The sequence below is a fragment of the Suncus etruscus genome, chromosome 15 (assembly GCF_024139225.1).
Source record: "Suncus etruscus isolate mSunEtr1 chromosome 15, mSunEtr1.pri.cur, whole genome shotgun sequence".
NCBI lineage: Eukaryota > Metazoa > Chordata > Mammalia > Eulipotyphla > Soricidae > Suncus > Suncus etruscus.
The window spans coordinates 83,990,076-84,006,226 of record NC_064862.1 but is presented as its reverse complement, the minus strand read 5'-3'; the positions used below and the strand labels follow the sequence as shown (position 1 = coordinate 84,006,226).

At 51.2% G+C, this 16,151-nt stretch overlaps 1 protein-coding gene and 1 non-coding gene across 3 annotated transcripts in view; one reads left to right on the top strand and one right to left on the bottom strand.

Annotated features, from left to right (window-relative positions):
* GNG7 (G protein subunit gamma 7) overlaps positions 1–16,151 on the top strand; it is a 73,441-nt gene that overhangs the window by 17,824 nt on the left and 39,466 nt on the right. For both annotated transcript variants that reach the window (XM_049789483.1, XM_049789482.1), the window contains exon 2: positions 7,621–7,681. The gene's annotated coding sequence lies outside the window, so the exon portion shown is untranslated. The remainder of the gene's footprint in view (positions 1–7,620; positions 7,682–16,151) is intronic.
* LOC126031635 (U6 spliceosomal RNA) lies at positions 3,283–3,390 on the bottom strand. Its single transcript, XR_007503468.1, has one exon. It is a non-coding gene; the product is annotated as a U6 spliceosomal RNA (small nuclear RNA).

Here is a 16,151-nt window from a genome sequence, read left to right as displayed (position 1 = left end):
TTGCAAGCAGAAGATCCAGGACCTAAGGTGGTTGGTTCGAATACCAGTGTCCCATGTGGTCCCCCTGTGCCTGCCAGGAGCTATTTCTGAGCAGACAGCCAGGAGTAACCCCTGAGCACCGCCGGGTTGGCTCAAAAACCAAAAAAAAAAAAAAAAAAAAGAGTGATCTCTGATCTCAGACCCAGGAGTAATCCCTGAGCATCTCAGAGAGTGCCCCCTAAACCAACCAGCACCCCCCACCCCCACCAGAAAAATAGAGGAAGAAACAAAGCCTGGACCTCAGAGATCATCACCACCATGGGAGATGGGGAAGGGCCAGGGTATGAAATGTGGATCTCCAGGGGTCCCTCCTGGAAGGGTCCCAACTAGAAGTGTCAGATAAAGGTGAGCAGGTGGGGCGATGCTCCCCAGTTCCAGCCCACAGCTGCGGCAGAGGCTTTTGAATTCTTGTTCCTATTGTGTCTCCTGATCCTCCAGCTTCTGTTCTTTTACCCACTTTGCTTATTCATTATTTGCTTTGTTTTTTCTAAGGCCCCACCCTGAGAAATGAGGTAAGAATGTGATAACAAGGTCCTATCAATGCTTGCTTGCTTGGGGGGAGGGCACAGGCACAGTATCTGTGGGGCTCACCCCCCACACCTTCATAAAAGGTGTTGGGAAATCCACATTTTGGGGTCACACACAGCAGATAATTCCAGCGTGCTCTGAATGTACGCATGTGGGACACCTGGGATAGAACTCAAGGTCTCATATGTCCCAGGCAGGCACTTGAATGGCTTTATTTCACCTTAAAACAATTTATTTTGAGGAGGGTGTTTTGGTTTTGGAATCACACTTAGCAGTGCTCAGGGGTTTCGCCTGGCTCTGTGCTCAGGGTTGGTTATTCCCAGCAGTTCTTGAGGGACCATGTGCCAGGGATTGAACCCTGGTAGGCCATATGCAAGGCAAATGTCCTACTCATTGAACTATTATTCTGGCCCTTCTATTTTATTTATTTATTTATTGGTTTTTGGGTCACACCCAGCAGTGCTCAGGGGTCACTTCTTGCTCTGAGCTCAGAAAGCATTCCTGGCAGGCTCGGGGGACCATATGGGATGCAGGGATTCGAACCACCGACCTTCTGCATGCAAGGCAAACGCCTTACCTCCATTCTATCTTTTTGGCCCCAAAATTGTGTCTGGATCATAGACACTTCTGCCATTTTGGGGGTGGGGGTTTACACCCAGCAGCGCTCAGGGGTTACTCCTGGCTCTACACTTAGAAATTGCTCCTGGCAGCCCGGAAAGATAGCACAGCGGCATTTGCCTTGCAAGCAGCCGATCCAGGACCAAAGGTGGTTGGTTCGAATCCCGGAGTCCCATATGGTCCCCTGTGCCTGCCAGGAGCTATTTCTGAGCAGACAGCCAGGAGTAACCCCTGAGTACTGCCGGGTGTGGCCCAAAAACCAAAAAAAAGAAAAAAAAAGAAAAAAAAAAAAAAAAGAAATTGCTCCTGGCAGGCTCGGGGGACCATATGGGATGCCGGGATTCGAACCACCATCCTTCTGTATGCAAGGCCTTACCCCCATGCTATCTCTCAGACCCCTGTGCTAAGATTCAAATTCTTACAGCAATCGTTGTCCCAATCAAGACAAATACCTTAGGGCAGGGACGCAAAGAGTCAAAATTTTAAACTGTGAGAGTCAGAGAGCCACACCACGCAGTGACCTGCCAAAACAGACAAACATTCACACAAAAGCATATCATTTTAACAATAATCTATGAAACACATATTGCATTTTGCCATTTTGAGTGAGGGTCAAAATCCTCCAGTGATGGTGAGGGTGTGCTCATCCTCCACACTAAGAACTAACAGCAAGATGTGACCCAACTTGTGACACACGGGGACTACGTGCTCGGAGATCTCTCCTCAGAGGTCCCTCCTGAGAAGCAGCAGAACAAAATCCAAACTTGGCAAAGAGCCACAGTATACAAAATCATGAGAAGAGGCAAAGAGCCACATTCATTTTGGCCGGGAACCACATGCCGCTTGAGAGCCGCATGTTTGCCATCCCTTGGAGCAATAGCACAGTGTAGGCTGTTTGCCTTGCACTAGGCCAACTTAGGATGGACCCCGGTTCAATTCCCAGCATCCCATATGTTTCCCTGAGCCTACCAGAAGCAATTTCTGAGCACAGAGCGAGGAGTAACTCCTGAGAGCTGCTGAGTGTGACCCCCCCCAAAAAAAAGACATGCTTTAACCTCTTTATTATCTCTCTAGCCCTATTATTTCTGTATTATCTCTGGGCCTAATATATATATTAGCCAAGGTTATTTCTCGCTCTGTGTTCTGGCATTTCACCTGGTGGTGCTCAAGGAACCTTATGGGATGCAGACATTTAAACCTGGGTTAGCTGTGTGCAAAGCCAGTATCCTCCAGCCTTCTTTTCTATGCATGGGTGTTGGGGGGGGTAGGACCACACTTGACAGTGCTCTAGGCTTACTCCTGGCTCTAACTCAGGGATCACTCCTGGCATTGTTCACAGGACCCTATGTGGTGTTATGGATTGAACTGGGTTGGCCACATGCAAGGAAAACACACTCCCCACTATGCTCTGGCACTATTCTGTGGCACGTTTTTTTTTTGTTTTTGTTTTTGTTTTTGTTTTTTTTTTTTGGTTTTTGGGCCACACCCGGCAGTGCTCAGGGGTTACTCCTGGCTGTCTGCTCAGAAATAGCTCCTGGCAGGCACGGGGGACCAAATGGGACACCGGGATTTGAACCAACCACCTTTGGTCCTGGATCAGCTGCTTGCAAGGCAAACGCCGCTGTGCTATCTCTCCAGGCCCTCTGTGGCACGTTTTAATTAAGTTGGTGTGGCATGAGAATTTCTCTACCTGAGTCTGTAACATTCTGCCTCATTCTTGGCCCTGGGGGGCAGAATCTTCCCCAACCCCTACCTATGCTGGGTGCAGTTTTCAGGCATTCTTTAGAGGCTGTCGGAAGATCCCAGGAATAGCAGGATTTAGGCCAGGGTGAAACTTGCCTCTGAACCCTGGCACATCGTGTTCTGGCCCTTTCACCGCTCGTTCTTGCCAGCGAGGGTGGCCCGCTGGCCCCAGAGCCCTGGTACCTCCTGGGCATTGATTCTGCAGGTGCGCCTCGAGTGCCCCCTTCTGGCAACTGTAGGGCTTTGCAGACATTTGCGCCAAGTCCCGAGGCGGCAGCGCCACCTGCCGGTCAAGATGGAAATTACATTTCTTTTTCTTTTTCTTTTCTTTTCCTTTTTTTTTTTTTTTTTTTTTTAAATATGGAACGCTTCACGAATTTGCGTGTCATCCTTGCGCAGGGGCCCATGCTAATCTTCTCTGTATCGTTCCAATTTTAGTATATGTGCTGCCGAAGCGAGCACTCTTTTCTTTTTTTTGAGGGGTTTGCAGGGTGGCACTTAGGTGGCACTTAGGGGTTACTCCTGGTTCTGCACTCAGAAATTGCTCCTGGCCGGCTCGGCGGACCATATCGGATCCGGGGATCGAATCTGGGTCCGTCCCTGGTTGCCCTGTGCAAGGCAAACGCCCTACTTTGTGCTATCGCTCCAGCCCCATTTTTTTCTTTTCTTTTTGGTTTATTTTGTTTGTTTTGGGGCCACACCTGGTGATGCTCATACGAACCACCATCAGTCCTGGGTTGGCCGTGTTATCTGTCTGGCCCCCAGTTTATCTTAATTTTTGTTTTTGTTTTTGTTTTTGGGCCACACCCGTTTGATGCTCAGAGGTTACTCCTGGCTAAGCGCTCAGAAATTGCCCCTGGCTTGGGGGGACCATATGGGATGGCAGGGGATCGAACCGTGTTCCTTCCTTGGCTAGTTCTTGCAAGGCAGTCACCTTACTTCTAGCGTCACCTCGCCGGCCCCATTCATTTTTTAAAAGTAATTTTATTCTGAGGCTGGAGCAATAGTACAGAGGATAGGGCATTTACCTTGCACATGGTCGACCTATGTTTTATCCCCAGCATCCCATATGGTCCTCCGAGCCTGCCAGGAGTGATTTCTGAGCACAGAGCCAGGAGTAACCCATGAGGGTCGCTGATGGGGCCCCAAAACAAAAACAGAATAATACTTTATTTTTAGTTTTTGTTCTGAATCACTCGTGGTGGTCATGGGAAAACATATGGGATGCCGGGAAGCGAACTCACGTTAGCTCTGTGCAAGGCTTGTGCCCTAACCATTGTACTATTTCTCCAGCCCCCTCAATATTTTCTTTTTTCTTTTGGGGGGTGGGATACACCTGATGGTATTTGGGGCTTACTCTTGGCTCTGCACTCACGGGTCACTCCTGATGGACTTGGGAATCCCATGGGATGCCAGATTGAACCTGGCACTGCCAGGCAGCTGCCTTATCTGCTATTCTATATTTCCTGCTCATTTATTTATTTATTTTTGTTTGTTTGGGCCACATGGGGCAGTGCCCAGGGATCATTCCTGGCTGTGCTTGGAGAATCATAAGGGAAGCCAGGGATCAAACCATGATCAGCTGCCTACAAGACAAGCTCCTCTCCCTGCTGTACTATTGCACTTGCCCCTTCCCTCAAATTTTTGTTTTGTTTTGTTTTTGGGCTACACCTTGTGACACTCAGGGGTTATTCCTGGCTATGCAACTCAGAAATCGCTCCTGGCTTGGTGGACCATATGGGGCACTGGGGGATCGAACTACTGTTCGTCCTTGGTTAGCATTTGCAAGGCATATGCCCTACCACTTGTGCCACTGCTCTGGCCCCACCATTCCCTCAATTTTGTGTTTGTTTGTCATCATGACCCTAATTAGAAATATTACTTTTAAACTCTTCTTGGGAGGCCACTCCCAGCGTCGCACAAGGATTGCTCGTGGCTCAGTGCTTAGAAATCACTCCTGGCAGGCTCGAGGGACCATATGGGATGCCACAGATCGAACCCAGGTTGGTCCCGGGTTGGCTGCGTGCAAGGCAAAAGCCCTACCCACTGTGTTATCACTCTGGCCCTTATTTTTGTATTAATGCTTAGGGCTTACTTTTGGTTCTGCACTCAGGAATCACTCCTGATGGGGCTCAAGGGACCTTCTGGAATGCTGGGAATCAAACCCTAAATAGCCTCATGCAAGGCCAGTGCCTCCCCATTGTACTTTGTTCCAGTCTAAACATATTTATGTGTTTATTTGGGGAGTCATACACAGTAACACCCAGGGCTTACTGATGGCTCTGTGCCCAGGGATCACTCCTGGTGGATCTTAGGGACCCTCTGGGATGTTGGGGATTGATTCTTAGTTGGCTTACCCCTCTATACTGTCTCTGGCCACCAAGTATAATCATTTCATTTTGGGACCAGTTTTTAAAGTTGAATCAGGGGCCAAAGAGATAGCATGGATGTAGGGTGTTTGCCTTGCATGCAGAAGGACAGTGGTTCGAATCCCGGCATCCCATATGGTCCCCTGAGCCTGCCAGGAGTGATTTCTGAGCATAGAGCCAGGAGTAACCCCTGAGCAAAGCTGGGTGTGACCCAAAAACTAAAAAAAAAAAAAAAAAAAAAAAAGTTGAAAAGTTGAATCAGGGGCTGGAGTGAGAGCACAGCAGTAGGGCGTTTGCCTTGCATGTGCCCAACCCGGGACAGACCAAGGTTCGATTCCCAGCATTCCATATGGTCCCCAAGCCTGCCAGGAGCGATTTCTGAGCAGAGCCAGGAGTAACCTCTGAGCAATGCCCAATATGGCCCAAAAACCTACATAAGTAAATAAAAAAAAATTTTTTTTAAGTTGAATCACTGTGGATACAGTTGCAAACTTGTTCATGGTTGAGTGTCAGTTATACCATATCCAACATTCATCCTTCTGTTTTTGTTTTTGAGCCATACCTGGCAGCACTCAGGGGTTACTAGGCCAGTGGTCCTCAAACTATGGCCCGCGGGCCACATATTGTATTTGTATCTGTTTTGTTTCTTCATTGCAAAATAAGATCTATGCAGTGTGCATAAGAATTCGTTCATAAGTTTTGTTTTTACTATAGTCAGACCCTCCAATGGTCTGAGGGACAGTGAACTGGCCCCCTGTTTAAAACGTTTGAGGAACCCTGCTCTAGGCTCTGTGCTCAGAAATTACTCTTGGCGGGGCGGAGAGATAGCATGGAGGTAAAGCATTTGCCTTTCATGCAGGAGGTCATCGGTATCCCGGTGCCCCATATGGTCCCCTGTGCCTGCCAGGAGCAATTTCTGAGCCTGGAGCCGGGAAATAACCCCTGAGCACTGCCGGGTGTGACCCAAAAACCACAAAAAAAAAAAAAAAAAAAAAAAAGAAATTACTCTTGGCAGGCTCTGTGACCATATGGAATGTCAGAGATCGAAGGGATCGAACCTGGGTTGACCACATGCAAGGCAAATGCTCTCCTCACTGTGCTATCGCTCTAAACCCCACCCCCACCCCCATTTCCTTCTCACTCTGCCACTAGCTCCCACATCTTCCAGCCTGCCTCTATGGCAGACACTTTCTTCTCTCCTATTTATTTATTTTCCTTTTTTTTTTTTTTTTTTTTTTTTTTTTTTTTTGTTTTTGGGCCACACCCGGCAGTGCTCAGAGGTTACTCCTGGCTGTCTGCTCAGAAATAGCTCCTGGCAGGCACGGGGGACCATATGGGACACCGGGATTCGAACCAACCACCTTAGGTCCTGGATCGGCTGCTTGCAAGGCAAACGCCGCTGTGCTATCTCTCCGGGCCCTTATTTTCCTTTTAGACACCATAGTTTGCAATACTATTACTAAAGGGGTGTCATGCATGTTAGTTTCCCTTTTTGCAGTACCAAGTTCTTGTCCAGAGTGACCATTTCCCACTGTCATTGTCATAGTGGCCCCTTCTTTGCTCTAACTACATCTCCCCACTGTCCCACTGTGACAAGCTTCCCACCCTAGACTATTCAGGACCTTTTTTGTTTGTTTTGTTTGTTTGTTTTTTGGGTCACACCTGACAGTGCTCAGAGGTTCCTCCTAGCTCTTCGCTCAGAAAGTGCTCCTGGCAGGCTCTGGGGACCATACGGGATGCCGGGATTCGAACCACTGTCCTTCTGCATGCAAAGCAAACTCTCTACCTCATGCTATCTCTCCGGTCCCTCAGGACTATTTTTGAGATTTTTTTATTTTTCAGAGATTCATGGACAGCTCCACTTCCTCCCCAAATTCCTCATCAGCCTACACGCCCTGCAATGGACAGGCAGAGATTTCACTCCCCAGAACATGGGGAAGCTTCCCACATAGGCAGGGGGCTGGTTCTGACTCCTCTGCTCCTTCCCTGTGGTGGGTGGGGACCCTGAGACCCACGTTGCCAACCAGATGTTGGGGTGTGCGTGGTGGGGAGTGACAGTCTGGCCTGCAATGGCTTCTTCCCGCCAGCAGAGGGCAGCGCGGCATCAGCGTCTACCTTGTGCACTTGCTACCCTCCTGCCATTTCCCATGCGTACGCGTACCACAGCGCCCTCGCGTGGCCAATATGTGCTATTACGCCCCGCGTGCAGCCAGAGCAAGTAGATCAAGGCACAGTGCCTGCAGACACCCCGTACAGTGCATTCCCAAAAAATTCTTCCTCCGAGTCAGCGATGCGTGATTAAAGCATGATGTTTCTCTTTCAGGGTGCAGAAGACATTTGTGTCCTGATCACCAGAGGGGCGAAAGAGACCAGCGACTCTGCAGGTCAGTGCTGAAGTGTCTCTGGGATGCTGTAGTCAGAGCTGGGCAGGTTGGTGGGCTGGAAGTTGTGTTTGCCAGTGAGGATGTTGTACCTTGCATCTACCAGTCTGGGGACCCCCTCCTCCAGAGCCTTATGCATCTGGGCATAACCCTTTTCCCCACCTGCACTGTAACTATCTGGGTCTACACTTGATCTTAGCCAAAAGGTCGAGAAGCGATAATAAGTATCTGGGTCTAATCCAGTGGTTCTCAACTAGTGGGGCATGCCCTCCAGTGTGACACGAGGCTCCATAAAGGGGGGGGGGCGCGTTTGACCTCTGCAGACACTGTCCTAACAAGCTAAGCCCCGTGTTTATGTCTCTGTATGTCTCTGGAGCTGAGAGTTGCTGTGTCCTGCTTCAAACCCTGATTCGAAAAGCTATGCCTTGCAAAACGTGCTCATTGTAGCCATTCATCCAGACATCACCTCTGATTAAAAAATCAGCTCGAATTATTTTATATATTTTTGTTTTCAGGTTAAAGTGTTTTTTAATAAGGATACTATTTACAGTCATGTGAGGGGGGGGCGCAAAAAATGTTTTCTTCTTCCTAGAAGCACTGGTCTAATCCCACCCCCATGTACATGTGGTTGTGTCCCGTTATTAGCCAGGCAGTTCCCTAAATGTGTCTTGCCACCTGCTCATTTATGGCCAGGGCATCCCACTATTATTCTCCATGCCTGCACTTTCTCATCATCTTTGGGTGTTTCTTTTTCTTTCTTTTTTTTTGGGGGGGGGCACACCCGGCGGTGCTCAGGGGTTACTCCTGGCTGTCTGCTCAGAAATAGCTCCTGGCAGGCACGGGGGATCATATGGGACACTGGGATTTGAACCAACCACCTTTGGTCCTGGATTGGCTGCTTGCAAGGCAAACGCCGCTGTGCTATCTCTCCGGGCCCATATTTGGGTGTTTCTAATGGGTTTACCCACCCCCAGGACTGCAGGGGTGCAGGCAAGTCTTTGTGCTTGCCCCCAGAGGCGGGCAGAGAGTAGCAAAGAGACCTGTGAGCGGACTTGAAAAAAACCTGAGGTGGCCCCTGGCAAATTGGGGGTAATAACTTTTGATGGGGGCCACCCCTAGCAGAGCTGAGGGGAGAGTAGGACCATCCCTGTCTGTTTCAGCCCGGCCTTGTAGGTCTGATGGGTTAGGGGTTTGGCCAGGTGGTGGCCAGGATCAAGCCCGGGACTTCACACATGCTTGGTACACTCAGCCCAGAAAGATCCTAGGCTGGAGGACTGGCAGAGAGATAGCACAGCGGGTAAGGCTTGCTTTGCACACCACCACCCCAAGTTGGATCCCATATGGTCGCTGAGCATCACCAGAACTTAATCCTGAGTGCAGAGTCAGGATTCAGCCCTGAGCACCGCCAGGTATAGCCAAAGAACAGAGATCTCCATTGAAAGTGAAACACCTCGGGGCCAGAGAGATAACATGGAGGTAAAGCATTTGTCTTTCATGCAGAAGATTGGTGGTTCGAATCCCAGCATCCCATATGGTCCCCTGAGCCTGCCAGGAACAATTTCTGAGTGTAAAGCTAGGAGTAACCCCTGACCACTGTCAGGTGTGACCCCCCCCCCCCAAAAAAAAAAAAAAAAAAAGAAAGTGAAACACATCAATGGGGAAGGACTCCAAAAAGAGAGTGCAGGTCAGCAGAGATGACAAGACATCACAGCTGGGCCCGGAGAGATAGCACAGGGGCGTTTGCCTTGCAAGCAGCCAATCCAGGACCAAAGGTGGTTGGTTCGAATCCCGGCGTCCCATATGGTCCCCCGTGCCTGCCAGGAGCTATTTCTGAGCAGACAGCCAGGAGTAACCTCTGAGCACCGCCGGGTGTGGCCCAAAAACCAAAAAAAAAAAAAAAAAAAAAAAAAAAAGACATCACAGCTTACACAGAGCTGTGTGACATCACAGCTTATGGGCGGGACTTCTTTAGGGAGTAATGCATATTCATGAGGAGAAACAGTGGGCATGTGTAGTTGAAGACCTTACAGTGTCCAGAGGGGTGTGTACAGAGAAAAGTATGGGGTATGTAGTTGGGGGTGAGATAGAGCCCTGGGCCTCAGGCCTCCTCAGGGCAGACGTGTTAGTCATGTCGGCTCTTTAGGGAAAGAAGCAAGGGGGATACTTTCTCCCCAATACGGGCCAGGCCAACCTTCAGGATCTTTTTCTTTTTTTTCTTTTGCTTTTTAGGCCAAACCTAGCAGTTCCCAGGGCTTAATCCTGGCTCTGCACTCGGGGATCAGTTCTGGTGGGCTCAGGAGACCCTATGGGATGCTGGGAATCAAACCTGGGTCTGCTGTGAACAAGGCAAGCTAGGGTGCTGTGCCATCATTATTGCCTGAGTTGGAGCTTTTTCTAATCCAGCAAGTCCTTCTGGATTTTCTCATTTTCTTTCTTTCTTTCTTTCTTTCTTTCTTTCTTTCTTTCTTTCTTTCTTTCTTTCTTTCTTTCTTTCTTTCTTTCTTTTCTTTCTTTCTTTCTTTCTTTCTTTCTTTCTTTCTTTCTTTCTTTCTTTCTTTCTTTCTTTCTTTCTTTCTTTCTTTCTTTCTTTCTTTCTTCCTTCCTTCCTTCCTTCCTTCCTTCCTCTCTTTATTTCTTTTTCTTTCTCTCTCTTTATTTCTTTTTCTTTCTCTCTCTTTCTTTTTGCTTTTTTTGGGGGGGTTGTTACACCAGCTAAACTCAGGGGTTACTCCTGGCTCTACACTCGAAAATCGCTCCTGGCAGGCTCGGGGGACCATATGGGATGCCAGGATCCGAACCGCCGTCCTTCTGCTTGCAAGGCAAATGCCTTACCTCCATGCTATCTCTCTGGCCCCCCACTTCTGAATTTTCATTCATGGAAAATTTTCAGATTTTTAGGACTCTGGATCCTCTTTTAGCTTGGAGACCAAAGAAACAGTGTTAGGAGGCTGGAGCCCATAGGATAGTAGGGAAGCCATAGGCTAGCAGAGCTCTGGGTGTTGAGGCGCTCTGTGAGCCCCAAGGTCATCAGTCACTGTGGATGGGATGCTGTGAGCACCCCAACATTCCTCAGGGGGAGGGCTGCCATCAAGGCTCATCATGGTGGCAGAATCGCCAGACCAGGGAAGACACAAGGCTCGGGGAGTCTGGGATGATCCATGGGGCTAGGATGATGTGGGGTTTCAGAATTACTTATGGGGTCCCGGATGATGTAGGGGTTCTTGGATAATGCACAGAGTCCCGAGTGATGTCCTTTGTCTGTGATGCCTCCAGGACCTCAACCCACCCTAGGGCCATACTGACAGGTGCTATTCTAGAACCCACTACTACGGGGCAGAGCTGGTCGGCGCATGTCGGGGAGGTGCAGAGCACTGAACCTAGGTCTGGGGGTCCAGGGGTCCTGCACCTGCTCTGGGCCCAGGGATCCAACTGCCCCCACATTCCACACCATGACAGCCCAGGTACCCAAAGTCACCCTGTCTGGGGCTGGTACCCCATTCTTGCACATCTAGAAACCCTGGTGCCAGGAAAGGGGGCAGAAGGCAACTTGTAAATTTGGGGGCTCGGGGAGTGACTGTGTGTATTAGGGGGGTGGCCTAACTCTGGATCACCCACCCTCAGACTATAGGGCCCCATTCTTTGTCCCTGGGAGGGGACCCAAGCCTGGCCACTTGGTAGAGTGCTCCCCCAGCCCTAACCTCTGATCCCCTCTACCCTTCCCAAATCTCTCCTGCCCTTTGAGCCCCACTAGAGCTGTGACATTCTCTGTCCCCTGAGGGCAGGACAACCTGAGGTGACCCCAGAAACTCTCCCTGGCATGTCTCTGACCTTTTCTGGTTTTGCAGGCTCTGGGCGCCCTCTGGTGGGCATCAGGTGGGGTCCTAGAAGGGACCCCCCCTCCTTTGCCAGGCGCCTCCAGATTTCTCCTGAGAGGTGACTGTTCTGCTTGGGTATGATGACCGTCTCAACGTTGTCATCTCAATATCGGACCGGATAATGATGTTCGGGGGCAAGTGTCACTTATGGTGGCCCTGGAATGGAGTCTCCATCTCCCCTTTGCCCCAGAGCTGTCTCCCCGGAATAAATCCCTTCTTTACTTATTTTTTATTTTATTTATTTATTGGTTTTTGGGCCACACCCAGTGGCGCTCAGGAGTTATTCCTGGCTCTGTGCTCAGTACTCGCTCCTGGCAGACTAGGGGGACCATATGGGATGCCAAGTATCAAATTCGAGTCTGCTGTGTACAATGCAAATACCCTCCCTCTGTGCTATTGCTCCAGCCCTAGTTGTCCACTTTAAAAAAGTGGACAATCACTGTGTCTGCCAAAACAAACCAGAAATGGGTAAGACGACCCCAAATTGAAAAGAGAGAAAGAGGCAGAGACAGGTCAGCATGGAGGGCACTGGCCTTGCACACAGACAGCTCCAGGTCAGTTCCCAGCACCCCCAGAGAGCCCTGTCAGGGGTCACTCCTGAGCACAGAGCTTGATGTGAGTCCCCAAAATGCCTCCAAAAAAACACACAAGTGGAGAAAGACCCAGACAGATCCCTTCTAGGGAAAAACAGGTTCAGACAAATCCCAATACCAGGCAGGCCCCTTCCAAGAGTAACCCAGCCCCCCACCTCTGGTGGGTGTGGGGAGGCCCTGGTTGATCACTGGGGTGACTCGAGCTAGATCACCAATACTGGGGGGACACAGCTATGTCTTTAGGGCCAGGAGGGCCCTAGGGGGTCCCCAAACCTGACCCTTATATAGCTCAGACACCCCCAACCCACCTCTCATGGTCAGGGAATTTGGTACCAGTCAAGGGATTTCACAAAGTGGGAGATGCCAGGATGAGTTTCTATCCAGGTGACTCTAAGCTTGAAGCCCCAAAACCCCAGAGGGACCCAGATGGGGTAGCCAGTCAGCACCCCAAGAGTGATCTGATAGGTGCATGACCATATGTAGAGGCCCAAGACTGCCAGGGCCCGGTGCTGCAAGGCTCAAAGGGAGCCATGGGGCCTGGTGCCATGTGGGGCCTCATGCCCACCCGGGATGCCAACTTGTAGTGACCTCCTGCCAGGGACTGAGAGAGAGAGAGAGAAAAGAGAAGTAGAAACCAAGAATACTTTTTATTTCTCCTGGAGTCTGAGATCTCCTGCCACTGCTGGGGTTTTCTGAGAGAGAAGGGGAGATAGATGAAAATTCACCCGCTGGAAGGCCCGGGTACAAAAAAGAAAAATAGGGCCGGAATGATAGCATAGCGGTAGAGCATTTGCCTTGAACATAGCCGACCTGGGACTGACTCAGGTTCAATTCCTGGATTTCATATGGTCCCCTAGCCTGCCAGGAGTGATTTCTGAGCACAGAGCCAAGAGTAACTCCTGAGTGCCACCAGGTTTGGCTCAAAAACAAACGAAAAGGAATAGATACAAAGCAGGCAGCATCTCTCCAATGCTTTATATCAGGTCCCCTCGAAGACCAGCAGGAGCTGCTCTGGTCACTATCCTGCCCTCCCTCAACAGTCCAAGTCTTTTTTTTTATAGCTGGGGTGACAGGGGGCATGTCCCGGAGTGTGCCCAGGTTCAACTGTCATTCAGTGGGGTTATCCAAGGGGCATGTCTAAGTTCAACTGCCATACATCAACAGCCATCCGTAGGGGCCAGAGCAGTGGTGCAAGTGGTAGGGCATTTGCCTTGCATGCTCTAACCTAGGACAGACCGTGTTTCAATCCCCCGGTATCCCCTCCGGCATCTCATATGGTCCCCCAAGCCAGGAGCTATTTTTGAGTGCATAGCCAGGAGTAACCTCTGAGCATCACCGGATGTAACCCAAAACCAAAAAAAACAAACAAAAATAAACAACCCGCAGGGTCCCCAGGGTCATCCATAAGGGCCCCCTCCGTGAGCATCCTGACCCCCACCCCAGACTCTTTCTCTGCCTGGAAACAGGCAAGTAATATGGATCTCCTGGTAGGGCATCAGCTCCCCCCAACATGCATGAGTCAGAAGGGGTGTCCAGGCTCCCCCAATAGTCCATCCTTGCCAGAACTCCAGCAACTCCCACATCCCAGCACAGGCGTCTCTGGCCCCCTGGGGGAGGCCTACCAGGTCTGGCCCCCATGTCTCACAAGAGCCTCCTGCAGCACTCTGGGACTAGGGCCTAGAGCCCCAGCTCTCTGGAAGGGACAGGCCAGAGTCCAGACTCTGCTTCTAGCACGTGCCAGTAACGGGTCAGGTGGGGTCATCGGGCTCCAGTGCCGGGAACCCCCCATTAACACCCGTCTGCTGGCTCTGCTGCTGGATTCTTGGCAAAGACGAGGCAGGACTGGGAAGTGGATCCCAGGGAGCTTTACAGACGATGCTCAGCCCCACCCCCACCCCACTCCCGGCCTGGATTCCACCCCGTATCAGCCTGACCAAGTCTGCAGGGCCAAGCACCCCAAAACACAGCCCCCTAGAACCCACCATCCTCCCATAGGCCTGGACCCAACAACTCTACCAGTATTTCCATTATTAGTATTTTTAATTTGGGGGCCACACCCACCAGTGTTCAGAGCTGACTCCTGGTCCTACACTCCTGAGATCACTCCTAGCAGGGTTTGGGGGTCCCTCTGGGGTGTCCAGGATGGAACCTGGGCCACCCTGTCTACTATCCTCTCTGTCTACTCTGTGGGCCCTGTGCACACAGGAGACAACCCAAAGGGGCGAGCACACAGACGTGAGAGTCCCAGTTCCAGTTCTGGCACCTCAGGGCCCCCCTGCACCTTAGGAAGTGACCCCAAAATAGAATAAAGGTCGCTAGGATCCACCAGGAAGAAAAGTCGGCAAGTGGACCTAGCCCACCCAGTTCCGGGGCTTCACTCTTGCACCTCATATTCCCTCTATCCTGGTTTATCCAGACCCCACCCAGCACTAAGTGTGGGCGCCCTTGAGCTCCCCGGGACCAGGGGCTCTGGTGATAAATGCAAAACAACAGCAGCACTTCTCACCTGGGCATCTGTGCCCCTCCTTCCTGAGGTATGTGTGGGCCCTTAGGAGACTTGGGGAGCAGGGGTCCTCAACCCCCACTGTGACAGCACTCCATGAAGGATGAGGCACTTTTCTTTCTATAAAAGGGGGCCAAGGAACCTCATGTTGATTACTGGGGGGGGGACTGTGAGTAGAATCCTGCAGCCATTAGGAGACCAAATGTCCCCACGTCTGAGGCCCCCCTGCCCCACCTTCCCCCCAGTGCACTCATGATTTATTTTTTCAGTGTGAGGGACACACCAGTGGTGCTCAGGGGCTACTCCCAGCTCAGTGCTCAGTGCAGCACTATAGTGATGGGGCTGGAATTTGGGGCTCCTGCATTCACTTGTTCCCCAGCCCTCTGAGCCATCTCCACAGTCCCTAGTTCCCCCAGTTATTTGTTTTGGTTTGGTTTTGGGCCACACCTGGCAGCTCTCAGGGGTTACCCTCCTGGCTCTGCACTCAGAAATTGCTCCTGGCAGTTGGGGAACCATATGGGATGCGGGGGATCAAACCTGGCTTGTCCGGGTGCAAGGCAAGTGCCCTACCATTGTGCCATCACTCAAACTCCACCCCAGTTTTTTGTTTTGTTTTGAGGCCAAACTTGGCAGCGCTCAGGAGTTACTTCTGGCAGGCTCAGGAGATGCTTGGAGATCGAACCCGGGTCAGCCTCATGCAAGGCAAACGCCCTACTCACTCTATTACCCATCTGCTTCCCCAGTTTTGTTTATTTGTTAATTTTTTTTCTGGATGGTCACACCCCACTGTGCTTGGGGTTACTCCTGATCTGTGCTCCTGGTGGTGCTCTGGGGACCAGGGGATCCAACCCAGTTCTGCCATGTGCAAGGTAAGCGCCCTAACCGCTGTATTTGTATTATCTCTCTGGTGCCCTGTTGTAGGGTGCAGAGGATGATGGGTTGGGGGGTTCAGTGAGAGACACCCCGCTCCCACCTTCACTCCGGCCCCCTGTGCTGCGCTCTTTGGCCGCCAGGTGACAGCAGAGCCCAGCCCCTCCGGGCTGTCCCAGGCTGCGTGGCCGGGTCCCCCAGATGCCCGCAGTCTAGACAGCGCTGCCGGCCGGCGGGATTCCTGCACCCCTGAGTCAGCCCCGCCGCCGCCGCCTCCGGCCCAGCCCACCCCGGCCAACTTTTCCCGTCTCGCCAGGAGCCAAATCACCCAGGAGTGGTTTGAGAAGGGCCGGCAGGGAAGGTCACGTCTGGGAAAGGGGGATCCGAGCCTGAGCAATAATTTAACTTAGGGAAAGGCACTGCACGTGGCTCACCCGGGTTCGATTCCTGTCACCGCATAGGGTTCCCCGAGTTTGCTTAGTGGGACCCCTGAGTGCAGAGTTGCAAAGTCAGGAAAAAGCCCTGAGCATCGTGGTGTTCATAAGAAAACAAAATGAACCCGCTACCCCTAGTTCTTCAGTAAGACCTGGCTCTGGGGTCTGGGGTGACCCCTGGGACTTGACCCACCAGAG